This window comes from Dendrobium catenatum, unplaced genomic scaffold, assembly GCF_001605985.2.
Source record: "Dendrobium catenatum unplaced genomic scaffold, ASM160598v2 fragScaff_scaffold_1288, whole genome shotgun sequence".
Lineage (NCBI taxonomy): Eukaryota > Viridiplantae > Streptophyta > Magnoliopsida > Asparagales > Orchidaceae > Dendrobium > Dendrobium catenatum.
In genome coordinates, this window is record NW_021319750.1 from 22,853 (window position 1) to 30,807 (window position 7,955).

Here is a 7,955-nt window from a genome sequence, read left to right on the forward strand (position 1 = left end):
TAATATGTACAAATTTATACAAAGTGTATACAAATTTGTGTATAGTGTGTATAATATTTGTACATAATATGTACAAATTTGTACACAATATGCATAATACTTGTACATAATACGTATAAACTTATACACAATGTGTACAAACTTATACACAGTGTGCATAAACTTATATATTATGTGTATAATACTTGTACATAGTGTGTACAATGTGATTACACAGTGTATAAAATACTGATACACAACGTGTACAAAGTTGAATATAGTGTTTATAAACTTATACATGATGTGTATAATACTTATATATAATATGTACAAATTTATACACAATGTGTATAAACTTGTACACACTATGTACAATGCTTGTACATAGTGTATATAATGATTATACATAGTATGTATAATGCTTGTATAAATTATTTATAAATTTATTTATAATGTGTATAAATTTATACATAATGTGTACAAACTTATACATAGATGATACAATACTTATAAACAAGGTGTATAAATTTGTACACAATGTGTACAAACTTGTACAATAAATAAAAACTTATATAAAGTGTGTATAATGCTTATACACTATGTATTATGTATGGTAAGTACAAACTTATATATAATGTGTATAATACTTACACACAATATAATATAGTGTATATAATACTTGTAGACGGTGTGTAAAAATTTATACATAATGTGCATAATATTTATACACAGTTTATATAATATTTGTATATAGTGTGTAAAAATTTATACATAATGTGTATAAACATGTACATAATATGTACAAACTTATACATATTGTATATAATACATGTACTCTGTGTGTACAGTGCTTGTACACAGTGTGTATAAACTTCTACATAATTGTACAAAGCATATAAAAATTTATACATAATGTGCATAATATTTATACACAGTTTATATAATATTTGCATATAGTGTGTACAAATTTATACATAGTGTGTATAAACATGTACATAGTATGTACAAACTTATACATATTGTATATAATACATGTACTCTGTGTGTACAGTGCTTGTACACAGTGTGTACAAACTTATACATAATGTGTACAAATTTATACATAATTTGTATAATACTTGTTCACAGTGTGTACAAATTTATATAAAATATGTACAAACTTTTAAATAATATGTATAATAAAAATACACTATGCATATAATTCTTTTATATAATGTATATAATGTCTGAACATATATATATAAACTTGTACACATTATGTATAATATTTGTATATAATATATACAAATTTATACACAGAATGTACAATCTTATAGAGTGTACAAATCTGTGCATTATGTTTGCAAACTTATACATAATATATATAAACTTATACGAAGTGTGTATAATATTTTTGTCTATTGCTTACAAACTTATACAATGTATGTACAAATTTTTATACAGTGTGTATAATGCTTGTACTCAATATGTACAAACTTATATATAGTGTGTACAATGCTTATGTATAGAATTTATAATATTTGTACATAATGTGTACAAACTTATACATATTTATATATATGATATACATACATACACATAGTGTATAAACTTATACATAGTGCGTATAATACTTGTACACTATATGTATAATGTTTGTATATAGTACTTACAAACTTATACATAGTTTATATAAAATTTGACATAATTTATACAATATTTGTATATAGTGTATATAATGCTAGTATATAATGTGTAAAAACTTGTACAAAGTGTGCACATTGCTTGTACATAATATATAAACTTGTATAAGTGTGTTCAAAATTTGTACACAGTGTGTACAAACTTACACATAATGTGTATAATGCTTATACAAACTTATACATAATTTGTGCGTAGTAAAGATATAAACTTATACGTAATGTGTATAATATTTGAACATAGTGTGTATAAACTTATACATAATGTGTATAAACTTGTATGTAGTCTGTTCAATGCTTGTATCCAATGTGTATAAATTTATACACTGTGTGTATAAACTTGTATATAGTATTTATAAACATATACATAATGTGTATAATGTTTATACATATTATATACAAATTTATATACGGTGTATATAAATCTATACATAGTATGTATAAACTTGTACACAGTGTGTAAAATGCTTGTACTTTGTCTGTATAATGCTCTTACGTAGTGTGTATAAATTTATATATGATATATACAATACTTGTACACAGTGTGTACAAAATTATGCAGTACAGTTTGTACAATCTTTATGTAGTGTATACAAATCTTATACACAATATGTATAATGCTTATAATCGATACGTATAAACTTTTATTTAGTTTATACAAACTTTTACATAGTATGTATATTGCTTGTACACAAAGTTGACAAATTTGTAAATAGTTTATACAGTCTTATACACATTGTGTACAATGCTTGTACATAATGTGTATATTGCTTGTAATCAATGTGTACAAATTTATACATATTATGTACAGTGCTAGTACATAGTGCATACAAACTTATACATAGTGTGTGTAATACTTGTATAAAATATGTTGAATGCTTATGCGCGATGTATACAATGCTTATATAAATTATGTATAAACTTGTATATAATGTTACAAACTTGTACATATAGTGTATAATGCTTGTACACAGTATGTACAAACTTATACATAGTGTGACAATGCTTGTACATAGTGTGTAAAATGGAATATAGTCCTTATGATTATATTCTATGCTTTTATATATATGATTTCACTAAGGCATTTGAAGTTGCATACAATGTTGTAAAAGCAGGCACTAGAGTCATATTGAGCTAAGAAATTATCTTGTAGCCTATTTTAATGAATAATTAAATAGTGACAAATAAAGATATTCTATACATTTATAAGAAATTATATATTTTCATGTAGTTCTTTGGGCATTAGAGGTATTATTTATTGCATAGGGAGTTCATCAAACATACGACTCTCATCCCCTTATTTGTGACAATCTATTATCTAATTGATTATTCTTCTTACAAAAGTGGAGACTAATGACTAAGAACATTATTCTGATAACAACTAGCTCCGTAGCTATCCTTCGAGGAAACACCAATGATGAGGAACACACGCATTAGATCTTGATGACTACTTTAAATATCAATCATGGTTACGTATCAAATGATAATTTTTGAGAAATATCAAAAGATGGGTGGCATAACCTACTCTTATTTATAAGAGGAAGATCAGATGACTAGAAGGTTAGTGTCCAACATTGGTAGTCAATCATGGTGATGATGGGCGTTGATGGCAATTAATTGATGGACCTTAACATTGGTTGATGAATATGATCTAATGTTGGGACAATGTTTATTGATATTTTTTGATGACGAGTGTCAGGTTATATAACTAAAGCTCTAGAATTCGTTGAGTTCCATAATTTTCTCCACCAAAACCCTCTTTAGGGATCCCTCTTGTATGTAGAATAAGAGTTTATTTATATATTTTTAGATGTAGCTTCCTGGTCATTTCAAATAAAAATCAAGACACTCCATTAAATTGTCTAAATTTATCCCCCTAATCATTTAATATTCTTTGTACATTATAGCATCTTAATGATATTATAATTTAGAAATATTGGTCTCATTAGATTAATCTCATATAGACACTCATTTTCCTATACATACACAATTTAAAGATCATCTTATCGCTTTCCAATTATATTTCCCATTTTTAATTTAGATATACTTGGTCTCTGATCAAGATGTTTTTGATATTATTGGGTTCATCATCTAGACACTCATTTAAATAATAAATTATTGAAAATAAAATATAAAATAACATTAGAGTTTATTTAAAAAAAACATAATTAAGTGCATTGAGATATGAAAAATTATATCAAAATTTTTATTTTATTAGATGAATTTTTAAATGATATATCAATAGTAACAAAATTAAATTAATTTTCTTATATAAATATATATATAGTTAAGTATCTAAACTATGTTGTCAATCTATTTTTTTTCAAAGCCTAAGATAATTATTGATGATTTATTTTATTAAAATATTATATTCAATTTCATCTCATACATTAAAAGGAATAAAAAAATTATGAACATTATGTTGTTACATTTTTTTTGTAGAAATACAAATATTGCATTAAAATGAAAGAAAAAATAATCTAATACAAATTAGAACCAAATAAAAACTAATGGTTCCTTGATCCAAAAGAAAAAGGACCCTTATTGAAAACATATTTGTTAAAATAAACTTATCATAATTGAAATGAGACCCACTGTTTCCCATTTTAAAACCCTTGAGATACAAGGGATACCAAAAATTAAATAACCTGAAAGGTTGATTAGTATCCCAGAGTTCCCAACCGGTTAAAAAATAGGACCTAGTACTGATCCCATGAGCAATTAGACTAAGTTTAATAAACAAATATAAAGCCAAAGGAAAAAAAAAAAGAAGCTACAAAAGATAACTAGAAAGAAAATATAAGTATTCACCGACAACCATAAAACACCTAATAATACTACCAATAGGCATTTCAGATGCCTCTTCCAACTTTCAAAGCCGTAATTCACATCAAGTATTTTGACATACTCTTTGATTAATAACTCCATCATCAAGTATCTTTCCACTCTATTAATTGTAGAGTAAGAACAAGCAAGCATATTAATGAGTAAAGTATGAAGAACCTCTCTTACAGTTCTTCAATCTGAGATCATCCTTCTTTCTTCTAGGTAGTTCTTCCACTGGTCATAAGGATTGTAGTTCTTTAAATAGTTTATGCTTAGACCCTGAAGAACCACCCTCCTTAGTAGTTGCTGCCTTAGACTCTTTAAGACTAGAATGATATAACATAATATTTAGACTCTTTAAGACAAATGCTTAAAATTAGAAGACATTTAAATTTTTTGTTATATTAAAACTAATCAATTGTGCTATTTTTACTACTTTTATAATGTCTTTTAATCTTAATTATGAATATTTAGTTCATCATTCTAATATAAGTTACTTATATTGTTCCTTTAAAATCTTAGTATAGGTTTCTAATATTTAACTATAGGAGAAATTATTCTATGTGGAGTCTGGACGTAGCTCTACGTCCGAACTCGAATTAAATATCGACACATTAAGTGGACATGTGGATATTCAATTGGATTTATTTTATTTTTTTTTTATGTCTTTTTAGCTTGACATGTGAAGATGTTGAATCTAATTTGAAAGAATTTTTCTTTTATTTTTTAAATAAACAACCAAAGCTATCTAATTTTTTTATCAATATAAATAATAGCATAAATAAAGCTATTAATATATACATCTATATTTAATTCCCAAAATCATATACACTACTCAGGATCTATATAATGATATCATAACTACTCTGTCCAGAGTACAAAAGAACAGTTAAAATAAAAAGTAACAAAACTTGAGGTCAATCTCACACTTCTAATCCTCTGCCCTGACCTAAAAATACTTAACCACATATAATGAGCTAAAAAGCTCAGCAGTTCACCAAACCCTACACCAAAATTCAAAGCACGGTAAAGGAGAAATATGCATGTCAAAGATCAAATTATAGCAATTACATTCATATAATTATCGAATCAGTGCAAAAATATTAAAATTCACATATAATAGTAATACAATTTATAAACAGTAAACACTACGGTACAAAAGCCACTAAAGCAGTAAATTAGAATAAGTGTCAAATTTACAAAGCAATCGTCGTATCTATAATGCAAATCATTATAGAAATTAGATAAAGCATCAAATTAAAATATCAATAAAGACTATTGAAATCAAATCAATATAATCATATATGTATAATATAATTATTCTATACCAATATTAAATCAACATATTAATCACATGCTCAATATATATTGTATATCATATGTAATGAAAGAAATAATACCTCAATAATATTCATTTTAGTAGTCACACTAAACAAGTAAAAATTATTCTCATCACAATATTTTTCAATATTGAATCAGTGTTAGTAAATCGTTGGCTCAGTAAACAGAGTCGTCACTCTTTTCACATCGGCATAATAATCATCTCATTATAACTCTCAGTCAATTTATCACATAAATCAAAAGAAGATAATACCAAACCACTATATTTAATGAAAACACACCAGCCCACCATCCTATACAGGTCTATCAATCTCCGACCAACTGGTCGATCAATCTTTACTTGTCTTTTACACACATATTATTATCAGAGTACTATAACAATAATCTCAATCATATATTTATATTCATTTTTAATGCATTGTAATAAATAAAGCATAAGTGAGCTTAATTTAGAAATTGTCAAAATATCATAACGGTAAATAACAAAAATCATAGTGAGCAAAAATTCACATTTTTAAAATTTAACCAAATTATCAGATATTATATAAAATAATATTCTGAAGCTTTAGTTGAACTAAATCACTATTTTTAGATGTCAAAATAAAATTTTAAGTAGATAAAAATTATTATATTTCAAAATCACCAAGTGAAAAAATATCAAATAAATACTCAAAACATTCATAATCTCAATCTCTATAACATATAAAACATATACGGTGAAAATTTTACCAATATAAAATTATCATCATTTTTTCGGCAATGAAAATACAAATTTGATAAAAAAATATCAAAAAACACAAAATCTTTTAAATCAAAAATAGGGTAATGATTCCTTACAACGAGATGAGTAAATCTTCCAACGGGTCTTGATGGATAAGATGAGGATGAGGATGCAGTAGTTTTCTCTAGATCAACTTTATATTGGATTATATGGTAGATGAGCTTGTATTTAAGAGAATCCACCTTTGCTTCAAGTCGATAAGCCTGGTGCCCAAACTCTCTTCAATTCTATTGAAAATATTTTTTAATGAGGGGTATGGGTGGGAAATTCTTTTGGTGTTGGTGAGGAGATTTGGTGTGGAGATTGAGTGTGAGTTTGTATTTGGTGGTTTTTTTAATGGAAGTTATGTCAGCATTCATATTTTCTGCATCCCCCCAGTAACACCCTAGGGGATATCAAAAATCTGCACAAGAATTATACTAATATTAGCAAATCTCTAATCTTAGGGGGAATTAATTGAAATAAGCTCTATGACAAATATCCATATGTATCTGCCTTTCTTTTAAGGTAGCAAATAAATTGTTAGACTTCTCTGCATAATAAAAAACTTATGTATTGCCTCATCTAAGAAAAAGTGGTCTTAAATCAGGGTACTTATGGGCATTTATTGAGAAGTGCTCCAGAAATCATATCTGCATAAGATCACGTTAATTAATATTAGTTAATGAATTCTAAAATGAAATGCAAATGGGAAAATGAGCTGTGAACTGCTGGGATGAAATGTAAATGGGAAAATGACCTAGCTCCGAGCTTTAGAACTCCTGCAAATTCAAAAAATTTAATCTCTGGGTCGGGTCGGGTTGATAAGACATAGATAAAAAATGAAATCCAACTAAATATCCATTTGTCCACTTCATGTGTCAAAATTTAATTGGAGTTCGGACGTAAAGCTACGGACCGAACTCCGCACAAAATAAATTCTCCAACTAGAGGTCTCATTTCTTTGAGAGATTATTATGTGCAGAGTCAAGACTGGAGAAAGAACTATCCTAATTATATGAGTATGCCCAATAAAAACTCAATTACTGTGCGCGTAACATTTGTTAGGCACGAGAAATTATTCTGTGCGGAATCCGGTTATAGAGCTGTGTTCGGATGCTTATGTGGAAAGTTAAAAGTCAGCGATATTTATTTGACTTGCGTATTGATTGAGTATTTATTGCGTAATTGTTGCGTAAAATGTGTGTATTGATTGAGTATTTTATTGCATATTTGTTGCGTATTTATTGAGTATTTGTTGCATATATGTTGCGCATTTTCTGCTTATTTGTTGCGGATTTCTCTTCGTCTACAGTAAGTCCGAAAAGACAAATGGGTCGGGTAAGAAGTCAAATGAATATCCTAACTTT